Source organism: Gopherus flavomarginatus, chromosome 8, assembly GCF_025201925.1.
Source record: "Gopherus flavomarginatus isolate rGopFla2 chromosome 8, rGopFla2.mat.asm, whole genome shotgun sequence".
In the NCBI taxonomy this organism is placed as follows: Eukaryota; Metazoa; Chordata; order Testudines; family Testudinidae; genus Gopherus; species Gopherus flavomarginatus.
This window is the reverse complement of record NC_066624.1, coordinates 18176387-18193752: the sequence shown is the minus strand read 5'-3', so window position 1 is coordinate 18193752 and position 17366 is coordinate 18176387. Positions and strand designations below refer to the sequence as shown.

At 39.3% G+C, this 17366-nt stretch overlaps 1 long non-coding RNA gene across 2 annotated transcripts in view; it reads right to left on the bottom strand.

Moving 5' to 3' along the window:
• Nucleotides 1-17366, bottom strand: part of LOC127056856 (uncharacterized) — a 49522-nt gene that overhangs the window by 27507 nt on the left and 4649 nt on the right. For both annotated transcript variants that reach the window (XR_007775947.1, XR_007775948.1), the window contains exon 2: nt 5824-5909. This is a non-coding gene — a long non-coding RNA (uncharacterized LOC127056856). The remainder of the gene's footprint in view (nt 1-5823; nt 5910-17366) is intronic.

Sequence of the window (17366 nt, the reverse complement as noted above, 5' to 3'; positions counted from 1 at the left end):
TCAAGATGAAATTCAAAAGATAAGGCCTCAGAGTGATGACCAAGAGAGTTCAACCCTTCTCTAAAATCCCAAAGTAAGCTCTGCAATTTAGAATGACAGGAAATTATGACACTGTGAATATTAATTAACATCTCTGTGCTCTAGCCTGGTTATCTCTGAGTCCAGTCCCCCTGCCCTCATGGCAGGACCAAATACTGTCTAGACCATCCCAGAGAGACATTTATCTAACCTACTCTTAAATATCTCCAGAGATGGAGATTCCACAACTTCCCTAGGCAATCTATTCCAGTGTTTAACTACCCTGACAGTTAGGAACTTTTTCCTAATGTCCAACCTAAATCTCCCTTGCTGCAGTTTAAGCCCATTGCTTCTTGTTCTATCATTGGAGGCTAAGGTGAACAAGTTTTCTCCCTCCTCCTGATGACACCCTTTTAGATACCTGAAAACTGCTATCATGTCCCCTCTCAGTCTTCTCTTTTCCAAACTAAACAAACCCAATTCCTTCAGCCTTCCTTCATAGGTCATGTTCTCAAGACCTTTAATCATTCTTGTTGCTCTTCTCTGGACCCTCTCCAATTTCTCCACATCTTTCTTGAAATGCGGTGCCCAGAACTGGACACAATACTCCAGTTGAGGCCTAACCAGCGCAGAGTAAAGCGGAAGAATGACTTCTCGTGTCTTGTTTACAACACACCTGTTAATGCATCCCAGAATCACGTTTGCTTTTTTTGCAACAGTATCACACTGTTGACTCATATTAAGCTTGTGGTCCACTATGACCCCTAGATCTCTTTCTGCCATACTCCTTCCTAGACAGTCTCCTCCCATTCTGTATGTGTGAAACTGATTGTTCCTTCCTAAGTGGAGCACTTTGCATTTATCTTTATTGAACTTCATCCTGTTTACCTCAGACCATTTCTCCAACTTGTCCAGATCATTTTGAATTTTGACCCTGTCCTCCAAAGCAGTTGCAATCCCTCCCAGTTTGGTATCATCTGCAAACTTAATAAGCGTACTTTCTATGCCAACATCTAAATCGTTGATGAAGATATTGAACAGAACCGGTCCCAAAACAGAACCCTGCGGAACCCCACTTGTTATACCTTTCCAGCAGGATTGGGAGCCATTAACAACTACTCTCTGAGTACGGTTATCCAGCCAGTTATGCACCCACCTTATAGTAGCCCCATCTAAATTGTACTTTCCTAGCTTATCTATAAGAATATCATGCGAGACTGTATCAAATGCCTTACTGAAGTCTAGATATATCACATCCACCGCTTCTCCCTTATCCACAAGGCTCGTTATCCTATCAAAGAATGTTATCAGATTAGTTTGACATGATTTGTTCTTTACAAATCCATGCTGGCTATTCCCTATCACCTTACCACCTTCCAAGTGTTTGCAGATGATTTCTTTGATTACCTGCTCCATTATCTTCCCTGGCACAGAAGTTAAACTAACTGGTCTGTAGTTTCCTGGGTTGTTTTTATTTCCCTTTTTATAGATGGGCACTATATTTGCCCCCTTCCAGTCTTCTGGAATCTCCCCCGTCTCCCATGATTTCCCAAAGATAATAGCTAGAGGCTCAGATACCTCTTCTATTAACTCCTTCAGTATTCTAGGATGCATTTCATCAGGCCCTGGTGACTTGCAGGCATCTAACTTTTCTAAGTGATTTTTTACTTGCTCTTTGCTTATTTTCTCTTCTAAATCTACCCTCTTCCCGTAAGCATTCACTATACTAGACATTCCTTCAGACTTCTCAGTGAAGACCGAAACAAAGAAGTCATTAAGCATCTCTGCCATTTCCAAGTCTCCCGTTACTGTTACCCCCTCCTCATTGAGCAGTGGGCCTACCCTGTCCTTAGTCTTCCTCTTGCTTCGAATGTATTGATAAAAAGTCTTCTTGTTTCCCTTTATTCCCATAGCTAGTTTGAGTTCATTTTGTGCCTTTGCTTTTCTAATCTTGCCTCTGCATTCCTGTGTTATTTGCCTATATTCATCCTTCGTGATCTGCCCTAGTTTCCATTTTTTATATGACGCCTTTTTATTTTGTAGGTCACGCAAGATCTCAAGGGTAAGCCAAGGTGGTCTTTTGCCACATTTTCTATCTTTCCTAACCATTGGAATAACTTGCTTTTGGGCCCTTAATAGCGTCCCTTTGAAAAACTGCCAACTTTCCTCAGTTGTTTTTCCCCTCAGTCTTAATTCCCATGGGACCTTGCCTATCAGCTCTCTGAGCTTACCAAAATCCGCCTTCCTGAAATCCATTGTCTCTATTCTGCTGTATTCCCTTCTACCCTTACTTAGAATTGCAAATTCTATGATTTCATGATCACTTTCACCCAAGCTTCCTTCTACTTTCAAATTCTCAACAAGTTCCTCCCTATTTGTTAAAATCAAGTCTAGAACAGCTTCCCCCCTAGTAGCTTTTTCAACTTTCTGAAATAAAAAGTTGTCTGCAATGCAGTCCAGGAACTTATTGGATAGTCTGTGCCCCGCGGTGTTATTGTCCCAACATATATCTGGATAGTTGAAGTCCCCCATCACCACCAAATCTTGGGCTTTGGATGATTTTGTTAGTTGTTTGAAAAAAGCCTCATCCACCTCTTCCGCCTGATTAGGTGGCCTGTAGTAGACTCCCAGCATGACATCACCTGTGTTTTTTTACCCCTTTTAGCCTAACCCAGAGACTCTCCACCCTTCCGTCTCCTATGTCCATCTCCACCTCAGTCCAAGTGTGTACATTTTTAATATATAAGGCAACACCTCCTCCCTTTTTCCCCTGTCTATCCTTCCTGAGCAAACTATACCCATCCACACCAACATTCCAGTCGTGTGTATTATCCCACCAAGTTTCAGTAATGCCAATAATGTCATAGTTGTATTTGTTTATTAGCACTTCCAGTTCTTCCTGCTTATTACCCATACTTCTTGCATTTGCATAAAGGCATCTAAGATACTGGTTTGATTTTGCCTCCCAGCTTTGCCCTGACCCTCCTTCCTCTCTGCCATTATAGCCCGTGCTCCCTCCTGCTTCCAACCCATCTCCCAGGTCTTGTTCCCCACTTTCCTGTGGGCTTTGCTCACCTGTCCCCGTCGAACCTAGTTTAAAGCCCTCCTTACCAGGTTAGCCAGTCTGTGCGCGAATAAGGCCTTTCCTCTCTTCGAAAGGTGAACGCCATCTGTTCCTAGCAGTCCTTCCTCAAGTAGCATCCCGTGGTCGAGGAAGCCAAAGCCCTCCTGGCGACACCATCTTCGCAGCCAGGCATTCACCTCCACAATGCATCTGTCTCTGCCCGGACCCCTACCTTCAACAGGAAGAATCGAAGAGAATACCACCTGCGCTCCAAACTCCTTAACCCGTACTCCCAGAGCCCTGTAGTCACTCTTGATCTGCTCAGCATCACACCTCGCAGTATCATTTGTGCCCACATGGATGAGTAGCATGGGATAGTAGTCAGAAGGCCGGATAATCCTCGACAAAGCCTCTGTAACGTCTCGGATACGGGCCCCTGGCAGGCAGCATACCTCCCGGGATGAACGGTCAGGGCGACAGATGGGTGTCTCCGTCCCCCTCAGCAGAGAGTCTCCAACCACCACTACCCTATGTTTCTTATCAGTGGTGGCAGCAGACCTCCCAGCCTTAGGGGTACGAGGCTTCACCCCCTTAACTGTTGGGGGTGATTTCTTCTCTCCTGTATCTTTTACCACAACAGGAGGGTTCGCAGCAGTGGTGGAGCACTGCCCGCTGTTAGAAGTAACCAGCTGGCTGTGTCCACCCTGAGCCTCCTCCTCCACTGGTGTGTCAGGTACACCCTGAGGCATCTCCTCTTCCACTGCAGTGTCAGTAGTCCCGTCAACTGGGACACCACCATCAGCTGTCTCCACATGGATACTGTCCAGGAATTGCTCATGGACATAGATGTTCCTCAGCCAGGCCACCTCCTCCTGTAGCTCTCCCACCTGCTGCCTGAGAGATTCCACCAGTAGGCACCTTTCACATTGGATGCCACCCACAGCCTGGATATCAGTAAGTGGAAATTGCAAATTACAGTCTTTGCAAGCCCACACCAGAATCTGGGTAAAAGCATCCATGCTTTGGTGCTCTGTCTGGCTACAGGTGCAGGTGGAGGAGACAGAAGCAGTCCTGGCACAGGTGTTACGGGTCCTCCTCACCATTTTAAGCCTCCCTCTGTCAAAGTCTCAAATTCCTGTCTACAGCTCTCTGTCCGCTCCTCTTTGCTGTGAACAGAAAGGTTTTCTCTGTGATAGACATCATGTATTAGACAATTGTAAATCTGTACTCTATTATGCAGCATGGTTCAACTGCATTTTGGCAGAGAGACATATTTGCAAAGGATGTGGGACATTAATCACTTTAGAACTCATTGGTGGATTCGAGAGATTTGGACGTAGAGGACCTTATTTTCATTTTCACTATTTACACCCATTTTAAGGCACTTCTGTGCTGCCTCTATCTCCACACTGTGGTGTAAAGGGGCCTTAGGATAACTGAGAATCAGACCCTAAAGTCAGATAGGTTAACTACATTGCCAAATTTTACATATTCTTTATCTAGATTTCAAGTAAATCTCTTTTTGGATCTATTTTTCATTGAACACTTCTGCTGGGTTTTCCCTCTGACTGGACAGAACATGCATTCTTTATGAAAATATCAAGATTGAGTTATGTTTATTTCTATTTATACTATTATTTTATAAAATGGATGCACATATATTTGAGATCTATATTACTATTGACTTGATGACAACTACAGTTGATCTGGTATAACATTATTTGGTCTGCATAGTATATATTGCTTAAAACAAACCTTGCACCACTTATACCAATTGTGAAAGATGAGTAAGTATATTAGCAGGTCAAGGTGTGGAAGTGAACTGAGAGATATTATTGTGTGGATATACCTACAAAACAACTCTATAAACTGTAAAAGGGATGAAGAAAAAACAAACCCAAAAGTGTTTATCCAAAACAACAAATACAATCCTGAATGGATTTGGAAAAATGCAATAGACCTCTCATGGGAGACTGTCATGTCCTCTCAGAATACTACATTTATGTGAATACCTTTCTGGGAAAAATCCCCATAGTCCTATCAAAATAACCTAAAGGTTATAACTGGGGGGATTCCAGGGAGACAAGGGACAGAGGAAGATGACACAATCCACTTGATACTAGTAAGAAATTACACCTATCAAACAGTCAGAGGTTGTGTCTCAGAAACATTGCTGGGCAAAGGGACAGTATGAAAGAAACAAGCTGAAAAGAAAGTACGTGTTCTCTAGAAATGTAAGAATGTGCTGTTGCACTATAATTAATGCAATGATCTAGTAAGCATCTATAACTATTTTGTAGAGTTTAAGACTAGACATGTTATTAATATTATATTGGGGAGGGGAAAGGGTTAAATCTGAAGTTCTCTATTAGTTCTTAATAAAGCTTATTTTACTATAATCTGTGTTGTTTGAGAATTTCTTAAAGACTGTCGTAAAGAGGTAAAAAAAACCTCTGAGCTCTATAAGGAGGAAGTGAGGGAAGGTTGTTTAGAACATACTGTACTTATGACTCTCAGTCAAGAGCACAGTGACAGGTCTTCTCTCATAAAGTACATTATGGTCAGGGCTAAAGGCCTCTGGATGCATGGGAAACACTTTAATGACCATGGACAAGAACTGAATAAGGGGTTATAAGATGACAACAAATTCCACTAACATCTCACTGAGGTGCTCCCACTTGCACCAGGACTGATTTTGGTCCTCCCTTACTACAACATGCAAGTTATTTTTTCATACTGACCTTCCCTTCTTTTCCTTGAAGACATCTTCCTTTGGCATCTTCCGCTGTTTTACTGTGCTATAGCGATAGGTGCTTTAGCATGATTACTAGCATATAAAAGAACAAACAAACAGTTAAATATAGTAAAATACTAACATTAAGTTAATCTGCTTTCCAGGGAAATATGACAAACTATAACCATAACAAGCATCTTAAGTGCTTGTTCATGTATAAAGAACCCAAATCAAGTCCTGGTTCTCCTGCATATCTACCAGTCACTTGTTTACACACTGATTTATTGCAACAAATACTGGCTTAACTACCTACTACCAATGTAACAATGGGAGCTTAATATTCCTGTTTTGCTTCCTGTATACATCATTTGTCTGTAGAATTTCAAGCACATTCTGTGTACCTGTTTATAACATTAACTTGTATATTCTTCATGTCTCCACGTCCCTTTTAATCACAAATAAATGAATGTACAATAAGTAAATTATCAAACACAAAATAAGAGTGGTTCAGGAACAGTCTCTATCAGTTACACATTATTCTATGTACCATCTGCTTTCCTAAACCATTTAACTCTGTAAAACTATTTGGGACACAGTTTGTATGTAAGACACGGCACAAAATAAAGTCACATCACATTCTACAGTGCTCTAGAGTTAAGGGGATTAGCGTTCATGACAGGTTCACTTTGCAAGATTCAATAGAGGCTGAAAATTGGAACATGAGTAATATTTTAAAACCTGACTGTGGAATGGTAGAGAGGATTTTAAAATCTTGTACAGTGTTCCCTTTTTAAACAATCTGGAGATGGGATATATATCATGTGATAGAGATGACAAAACACATGTAGGTTCCATTGCCTCTTTAACAAAGTCTTCAGGAGTTTCTCGGTGGGGTCTTTGGGGACAATACCTTTGGAGGCAGTCTGACAGGAGCTACTGTCTTCCCAAATCCAATAATGGTCTTTGTGGGGAAAAGGAAACAGACTATGTCTACACTACGCAGCTTTTAGCGACATGGCTGTGCCACTACAGCCGTGCTGCTAAAAGGCACGCAGTGTAGCTGCTGTTTGTCAGAAGAAGAGAGTGCTCCTGCCGACAAAGCATTGTTCACACCAGTGCTAGTTGTTGACAAAATTTTTGTCTTTTAGGGGAGTGTTTTTTTAACACGTCTGAATGACAAAAGTGGGACCAGGGACAGATTCTGACTCTCTATGCCACCTGTTCATTATTAGCTATTCTTTGTATTGTGTTAGCATAAAAGGTTCCTGCTCATAGATCAGGATCCTATTATGCTACATGCTGTACAAAGATAATAAAAGACAAATCCTGCCCTGAAGAATTTGCAGTATTAGCACTGCTACTAAACAGATTGCAGAGATACCCCATAATCCCTTGCAGAGTAGCAAGAAAACCCCTGTTGAATCATGGAAGTGTTTGATTTTGCACTGATATAATTTACTACATACACATTTTCTTTCTTGATTTCTTGCTTTCTTTCTTTCTTAAAAGAAGAGGCCAGAATGTTGGAATAAAGTAAAAATCACTCTTGCCCCCAGAACCTTATCCTGAAGCACAGCACCATTTCCATAAAGCTTTGAATCAGTCTCTGCTGATATATTAAAGGGATGAAGTATAAAATAAATCATAATAATACCATCACTAGTTGGCATTTACTGCAGATATTACCTTTTCCCCAAGATTTCAAAGTGTTTTACAAATGTGGATAAGAACTGGAGAAAATTAGGCAGAAAGAGACTTGCCCGAGGTCACAACAGCTTGTCAGTGACAGAGGCAGAACAGAACTAAGGTTTCCCTGTTCTAATTACTAGATCATGATAAGGGAACACCATCTTGAATGATTGTCAGAATAGTAATATATATATATATATATATATATTTGATTGCTTTTACCACTATGAATATGATCCATTATTACTCATTCTGCTCTTTAAAATTCATAAAGCTGGTGGAAAGTTAAGCTTGACAAGGATAAATGATTAACAAGAATAAACAAATGTTGTCCCTGACAACAGAATTTCAAGCTACAGTTGCAGTAAATATTGAATGATGCACAATCCTCTGTTGTTTCAACTCATTATAACATATTTTTTTCTTTCCTCTTTACTATCTAGCTTGTTTTGTAACAGTCTGTATTTTGGAGGAAAACAATGTGTGAAGCTGCAAAAACTCTTTCTGAAAAACGTAAGGGTAAGGAGCAAGAGATCATTTATCATTCCGTTTCAAACTGCGTAGTTAGAACTACAAAGTGCAACCCTATACTTGCGCTGGTGAGCAGTTACTTATACAAGAAATCCCACAATTTAGCCTTAGAGTAGTGGCTGCAAAACCTATCCCTTAAATTATAACTATGCATACTTCAAATTTTTGGTAAACATATCATTAAAAATCAAATTACCCAAAGGATTAAAACATGGAAGAGTGACTTTACAAATACATTGTGCAATCCATTTTAGATTTTCCCCCGTTGTAAATACAGGAGAAGACAACATAACACTTATAATTGCTGTTGCTCTCAAATTAGGAATTCTAAACACTTGACTCTGACTAGACTACCTGAATCATTAACCTCTCTTGACCATTAAGAACAATGGACCTTTGCAATGTTAGCAGATCTAATGCTAACAAATGAATGCTTTAAACTTAATTATTTACAGATAATCGGTGTTCATCTGTAAAATCTACTGAGTAAACCTGTTAGAACCGATTGTGGGGTTTAATTAACTGATCAGATTTTCTGTTGTTCTATAATTACATTATTAGATTCACACTATACAGGAAATTCTCACAAGCCTCATTTTTGTAAATGAATATAACCTGTTTGGGAAAAAAAGAACATGAACTCAGCCCTATTTAATCAGATTTTAATTCAGGTACAGCAGTTCTCAGATTACATAATATACAATTGATTATTTTGGACTCAACAGTGACATGGTCTCAGGCTTGAGGATTTAAGGGCTTCCCTCACTCTCCCATGGAGTGACACAAGGTTTGACCAGACTAAAAGCATGGGCATCGGGCTAAAAAGCTTCACTGGGCCATTACTTTTCTTCACAAGCAAGTAGGAAAGGTGGGGGCAGAAAGGGGTGGACAGTAAGCAGAGACATAGCTCTGCTCCCATACGCACCAGCCATTAGAGCCGACTGGACTTAAAGGAGGGACTGTGCTGTGCCTGGCAATGGGCTGACATACTATATTCCCCACTTACACAACACAGGACCTAAGTGAATTGTGACTCAAAGGACTGCTTCTGAACCATAATTTCTTTTTTAGCTCCTCCTGGAGTGGCACAGATAATTCCTACCCCATATTCCAGACTATGAGCAATGCCTTCAGCTAGTCCTGATTTCTCAGACTTGCAAATGAGACCAAAACATTTGATGGATTTGCTGTTATGAGTTAAACCTGGCATGTGCACCAATTGGATGAAACAGCCAAAACTCTAAAATGACAAATTCCAGTGGTTTTCAGAAGTGGAAGTGACAATAAGGAGAACTGTCAATATCAACAATTATTTAATATTAAATATTGTTCATATTTAACACAACAAGCAGTTTTAACATTTACATCAGGTAAGGACACACCTCTTTTTTAGTTATCTCAGTCAACATTAATTGTACAAGACTAATAGATATTTATGTCAGAGAAGTAACCATCCATTCTGAATTACTTTTAACAGTTAAAACACAATAGTCACGTATTTTAAAAAATATTTACTTTGTTGACCTGGTATAAGGCTTAGAATCATATATACATGAAAAACATATCACTTAATCATCAATCAAATAACGAAAACTTCCTTAATATTCAACCTGACAATGTATGTTCATTTTAGCTACTTTGGGTCATTATGTTTTTAAACAATTAAAGATATTGGAGGGAAATGGGAGGGAATAACATGCTAACAACAAGCAAACATACTTTAATTCAAAATGAAATAAAAAACTAACAATAATTTATGATATTGTCAATAAATTAAAATCCCATGTTGGAGGAAGTTAATTACTGGAACAATTTATTTTAAAAGTTTATTCTTGTAAACATGTTTATGGCAAATGAAGAGATTCAAAACATCCTTTTTTTCACTGCACCACAATGTTTCTTTGTTCCACTGTTCCAGATTCCCCTAAACAGTGAAAACGTTGCTAAGCTTTATAAATCATTCATGCTAAGCATAATAAATAATTGTCTTTGTAATCAAGGACTATAAATAAATCTCAGCTATTATTCAGAGGCAAACCAGGATAAACAATTCAATTCTTACATGATAAAGCAACATCTCAGAACTATTTAAAACAAAACTGACAGTGCCATGGGCACAAGTTAAAAATCTAGCAAATAGTGTCAAAATATTAAGGAGCTTAATATACTCCAATAAGGGGTGATGCTGAGTGACCTCAAATGCTACTGAAATCAGTGAGACTTGGAAGGCCTCAGCACCTTGTAGGATGGAGTCTTAGGGTATGTATACACTGCAGTTAGACACACTTGGCTGGCCTGTGCCACCTGATTCGGACTCGCAGGGCTCAGGTTAAGGGGCTTTTTAATTGTTGTGTATACGTGACCATCCCACCTCACAAGGGCCTAGAGTCCAGGTCCCAACCCAAGCATCTACATTGCAATTAAACAGCCCATTAAGCCCGAGCCCCACGAGCCCAGGTCAGCTGGTCTGGGCCAGCCCTGGGTTTTTAATTGCAGTGTAGATATAGCCTCACAGGCCTAATCCTGCTCCCCATGACGACCATGTTGTAATTGACTCAAATGTGAAAAAGCTTGGGCCCTGGTTTAATTCTTGTCTGCATTGAGGATTTTTGAACCAGTGTAATCATGTTGGTGTAAACACTCAGTATAGATGTGCTGCACTGGCATGACGATGAATTTTTATTGGTACAAATTATCCTGGTTTGAAACCCTAGAACTGACTGTATTTTCTGAGGCATCTCCAGTCAAAACACATAAACAGTATCTTCTCCAAGCAGTATTAAAATCAAAGCTGACTTATCAGAGATTCAGTTTTCAATTGTCTTGATTTATATTTCTCAAATAATTGTTTTTAATAATCCTTGCAAATCTAGTAGAACACTGAAAATCTAAAAAAAATCATAGAAATATACACTAAATCTAGACATATTTTAGGTGTTTCCAGCAAAAATGATCACAACTATTGTTTCTGTTAGGCCCCCTTCCTGTGGAACAGTTTCTCACATGCTTATTGTCACTAAAAAGCTGATTTCTACTGACAAATTCAAGGAATGCAAGTTTATATTAGACTGGCACCTACAAGTGCCTTGTGTTGTAGTATTTTCATAATAAACTTTATTTTCAGGGAGTTATAAAGCAGCCAGAAAAATTTGCTTTGAACTAAAACCTGGCATACTAAGCTAAAATACTCTAGGATTAATTGCTTCTTGTCTATAGCAAAAATTCTCTTTGCTGAATTGTGTCTGTAAGCCCCAGTGGGAGCTCCTGCAGGAGTTATGCCTCAGTCATGTACAGTACCTTTGATAATGTAAAAGAATCACACTTGTTGCAACATCATTTGAAGAGGTGCAGCATGCACTGCCATATATGTGGCCAGTGAGGCCTGACCTTTCTATTTTCCCTTGAGGAGGCTATCACTGCTGTAGCTGTTAGCCTGGAGAACTCTGTGATCCATTAGTACAAGAATTGTGGCCGTTCCTTGTGCCTCCTCTGTTTCCCCTTGGCATCCTTGCAGAGTAGAGTACAATTTAGCCAGCATTTTCTCCATAGTGCACACCAGTGCTTTAAGAAGTAGATAAGCTATTAAGCAAGGGGATCATTTATTAAAGGACAAATCAAGATCTGTATACCTGCATAGGGGAATAAGAGATAAGACACCCCTTTATTCTCGTCCATGGGCAACTCACATTGTGGGTCACAGCCTGGGGGGAGAGAGTTGCCACCACACAATCACTGCCTGGAAATCTGGGCAAGGAGTGGCTGGGGTGAGGTGGGGAGGGAATGGAGCTTTGACTCTGCATTCCCAATGCCTCGGCTACCACAGCTGGTGCAAATTACTTACTACCTGGAGGAAGGTGGAAACTTTACTCAGGATCAGTGGTGACTCTAGGATCTTTGTTCTGTTTGTTTAATAATAATACCCAAATTAAAACATTTTCTCTTTCTGATGGAATGTCCAACATCCTTACAAGCAGGTCATGTAGACTCTGAATGGCAGCTGGAGGCAGTTCTGAGCTGTCAATCAGAAGTCCCCTGCAGCAGAAAGACCAGATCATCTACTTTTCCAATAAAATGCTCAGAATGCTCTGCCTCTGCTGCAAGACAGCATAGCAGGTGGTAGTACCAGCTCCTTTCCTGAGGAGAATTTTCCTTGTCAGGAGTTTTTTTCTCAAATATTTTTTTCTTGAGTCAGTCTCTCTTCTTCTGTGGTAACGGCTACTCTCAAGCTCAACTGACCATGTCTTACTCCATCTTGGTCCTTTATGAGAAACACAAGTCTAAAAAAGTAAGATTCTAGTCCATGATCTTAATAAGGACAAGAAATGTCAAAATTAAGTCAAAAATTTTAAAAAATCAGATAATTAAAAATGCCAGTACGCCCATCTTGCTCTTCTAGTTGTTATAATCCATTAACAAGATACTCACTTGTTTGTGGAGAATGAGTCATGAGACAGAGAGAGAGGCTGTTTCCATTTAAATTGTTTTGAGAAAATGATTTTGAGGCCATATCTATACTCAAAACTCAAGATAATTCTTCTGAAAAAGGTATAGGTCTTTCCCCTCCAGTATCAATCAGGAAGTTGTAATTCCTGTCAATAGGATAATGAAGGAGGTTATAGAGGTATTTTGTTAATTATACACTTAGGATTTGGCCCCATGATAGATAACAACATCTGTTCAGAAGAGCCCCAGTATCAGAAAGGAAATCAACAGGAAGGTGCATTTATTAACCTGTGTGGAGAAGATCATGCTATGCCTGTATAAAGCCAGTCCTGTTAGTTGTTTCTGTTCATGAACACTAGCATTTGCCAAACTGACCCCAAATTAGGAACGTAGTGTGCACCATTTTTAGTTCAAATTTGTTTATAAAACTGTTCCTCCCCTTCCACCCTGTGTTTTCTCCAGAGACAATATTAAAATTTAAAATAAAAGTGTGGTTGTTTAAATCCTGCCTAGTATACCATGCTGGCTTTAAGATCCAGCAAAAATCTATACTTGACACTGATTAAACAAAAATAAACCTTTATGTTTCTCACAATAAAACTTCGCACAAGACTTCCAAATAATTTCAGGATCACCATCACTAACAACCCAAAATCTAATAGCAAATGTCCACAAATAAGAAACTAAATACACAGAATAATCTTAGTATTCATTCCTTATCCAGTGTGAAAATGTTTTGTAAATCTGACCATATGCTGTTGAAAAACAACACACTGTTTGTGGTTCTTTACGCTGCATGGTGGCACTAACCCCAATTATACAAATAGTACAAAAATAAGCATTTGAATATTTTCAGTAGACAATTACGTGATAGGATTACAAGATGGTAAAGGGTGTATGACAGAACAAGTAAACAGTTAGGACCTGATTTTCAAAGGTGCTGAGCACCCAGAGCGCCCTCTGAGTTGAATTTGGAAATTCTAAAGCTCAGACCTTTAATCTCTTTGTTTCATACAATCTTAAATTCAAACCCCTATATTTTCAAATAGTGTGAAGGTGAAGGTTTCTATTAGTCCAATACTCACAAATAAAAATAAATGAAATAGTTGAATGAAAAGAATATTTTAGTTTTTAGCTCATAACAGGAGAAGTACATATTCAAAGAACTTTGATAGATGGCAAGTCCTGCTAATTTACTACAAGGAAGTGCTCAGATAGGTTTGTCACAATAGTACTTTAGCCTCTCAGAGGCATTAATAGATTTCACTTCACAATCATTTTTTTGAGATAGTGAAGTATTATTATTTCTATTTTACGGTTGGGAAATGGCACAGGGTAGATTAGGTAATATGCCCAAGGATACACAGCAAGGCTATGATGAATGAAGGATTAAACTGCAATCTCCTGAATTTCAGTCCAGTGCCTTAATCACAAGGCCATCCTTCCTCCCTACTTCTGTCTTCCAACTTTTTTTTAAATATTGCCACAATTTCCCCATTTTCTGACTTCATCAGGACATAATGGGCAGTTTTCTCTATAAATAGAATAGCCTGTGTGTGATATGCTTATACATGGTCTTGATTTCCTTTGGTTCCTTGTGCTGATTCAGTTTCCTGTAGGGTTCTCATTAAACCCATATTGAGAATAGAACTGTACAGATGTTTTCTAGGCCAGGCTACTTTGGAGCTGCAATGAGAGAATGGGACTGAGGGGTGAAGAGTTCTGGCCATGACTAAAACTTTGTATGAATGGTTACATTGTTTTTTGTGTTGTTTATTAAACTGTTTACTAAAATACTAGAAATGTATCAAAATAGCTATAAAATATAATTTTCATGGAACAAAATTAACTACTTGCACCTGTAGTATTGTCCATCCAAGTTACTGTATGTGCAAAGTCTCAGATATGCATATATTGTGACAGACTGACAATATCTTGTATTATCCTGAACAAACTGGATGGAACTAAAATACACTTTACTGAATTAAATTAAACTGTATCAAATTAGGATTAATACTTTTGGGACATGTATTAAACATTAAATTGTCTCTGTGTTTTTGTGGCATTGTATGTACCTTCTCTAGCAGGGAGGGGAGATGTTAATATACTTCCTCCATTATCAACACTTTGAAGACACTCACCTGATGGCCACACACACCTCCTCCCCCCGGGCCCCATCCCAAGAACTCAGTTCTAGGCCTCTATGTTTTCACATCTTTACTGAGAAATGAACAGTAGAGGCAGGGAACTTTGCAGCCTGGAAATATTCCAATCAGAAGCAAGAAGGATATATGTCTCCACTCAAGAGAGGAAACAGATGGGGAGCTTGAAGCCTAAAAGTGGGTGCCCTTGCCGGACAACTAAGGGGATGTTCAGGTGCAGTTGTCCTCAACTGTGACACGTGTAAACTGCATTTGCTTGTTTAAGCTGAGTAATTTCCACATGCATAGCCAAAGGTTCCCATGTAAAAATTTGCCCATACGGAAAATGAAAAACTTGCACTGCAGGTGGAATTTATAGGCCAGATTTTGGCACGATGAGATAATATAGTACCTCGGCAATATTCTTACCCAAGCTCAGACTGCTGGGTTATTTTGAGTGCCTTTGTTTTTTGGTATGAACATTTCATGAGACTTGATTTGGACCACAGAGTGGTAGCACTTAAAAAGACTTGCTTCTTTTTTTGCCTTTCAGTAGTTCTCACTCTCAGGCATACAGCTGAGCATAGGGAGGATAAGTGTTGGAGATGGCAAAGAAGGAAACTCAACACCAACTCTCATAGTATTGCATACTGTTGCATTTACTCTGTTACTCATTACTAGCTTTAACATCTTAGCTTTTCAGATTCCTTGTTTTCAAGTCATGTCTTAGTAGAGCTGATATTACTGCTCTTTGTGGAATTTCATCATGGACGTCCACAGGACCCCTTTATTTGCCTCTCACTTGTCCTGCAGCAGATGATGTAAATGGCTCTGCATTTTGGATCAATGTGAAATTTCTGCCAACCAGTGATTTCTTAATTACACTATTTTGTAGAAGTGATGACCAGTTATGGAAAATGACACTAAAAATCATGGTTCCAAATTTCTGGACATTTTATAATAAGCACTTATGCAGGTGCAAATTGGGGTGTGAAAAGTGTGCAAAAAACTGTCATTACTGCAACAGAAAGGCAACCATAACTGCAGCACCTGTGCTCAAGGAACTGCAGGAACTGCTCCCATAGTGCACTGCAAAGAGGATAAACAGGGGACCCTAACTTCCCTTTGCACTAACTGGAGAACAGCCTGGCTGCACTGCATGAAACAAAGTTGCACCATTGTTTTAGGATACTGCAGCCTCAGCCGTCCCACTGCACACCAGGCATAATTCTTCCCTGAGCTCTTTGTGGGATAGCGTAGCTTTTCACCATCTCCAACTTAGATCAGTTTGATCTTACAGAAGTAAAAATTAAGAGTTGGAGAGTGAGTCGTGACTAGTAGACCTTTATGGTTGAAGGAGGACAAAGCTGCATTCCAGACTAATAGCCAGTGGAAATAGGATGGACAGATGAAAAAACATTGACATATAAACCATACAATAATTTGTGAAAATTCCCATACTAATATTGCATTGGTAGCTTCCAATGTACTGAAATTAAATGTCATCCCAGTATATCTAGAAATCAGGGCTTAAATTCAGCCAGTGCTGAGCTCCCGTAATTATTTTCAAATCTTGATTCCAGCCTAATGCTGTTGGTTCTCAGCTAGGGGTCCGTCGTCCTCTGGGGGGCTATGAGCTGGTTTCAGGGGATTGATGGGGCCCTGTGGATGAAGCCTGGAGCCCTGAGCTCTGGCATGCTCCGCAGTGAAGAAGCCCTGAGCCCTGGTATGCCCTGAAGGGCTGAAACCACGAGTCCTGGCATATCCTCACCACCAAAAACTTTATAGCTTTATGTACCCAAGGCCCCAAACAATATCTATCTGAAGACAAACAAACTTGTTGTTCTTTCTGCTAATATGAGTGATGGTAGGCGAATGTAACTTAGTTATCAAACTAACTTCAATGCTCCTCAATATCCATACATAAATAAGGAGGACCTAGGGTCTAGGGAGGGCCAACTACCCTTGCTGAGTTCCAGAAACATTGTCAGAAAAGCCCATTTCTATTACATCTACTGTGTGTGCAGCCAATTGCTCCCCTGAGCATACTTGGCTTAAAAAAGAGATTTAGAATGATTGAATTATGACTAGATTATGGATATGTGATTTTTCTGAACTCATACTAGAAATTGTGAATGATATATAGTAGTACTAAGGAATTATAATGAGAAGAAAAAATTAAGTAGAAAACACTGATGATGCAGTGCTCTTTGCTACCCACTGATACAGCTTAGTCATATTGCTGTCAAACAAGCCCAGAGGTCTATGACCAAAGAAAATATAAACAAACAAAAAATATAAATCCTTTATTTTAAAGTGTTTCCTTACTTTCTCCCACATATATCTTTCAGTAACCAGCTATGAGGAGAACGCAAAAAGAGAGAGCTTCTTATCCCACAGCTTCAAACTCTTAAATATATATTATTAAAATAATTGTAAAATATTTTTTCATATTCAAACAGCATTTATAGAGTGCCAAAAGCAATCCAAAGATGTTAAGATTTAGAACTGCACAATTCAGACATCCAAACAACCTTAACTCCATCCTATAATGACACCATGAGAAAAAAAAATGAAAACATTGAATGAGTCTTTACAAATCACTTCAAATGTAATTTGAGATTACAAATATGATTATGTACGAATCATAATTGTATGGTTAATGCATGACATCACTACAGGGCAGAGTTAAAGTTGTTTGTGTGTTTTAGATGTGAATTTCCATATCTGATCATGTTTGAATATT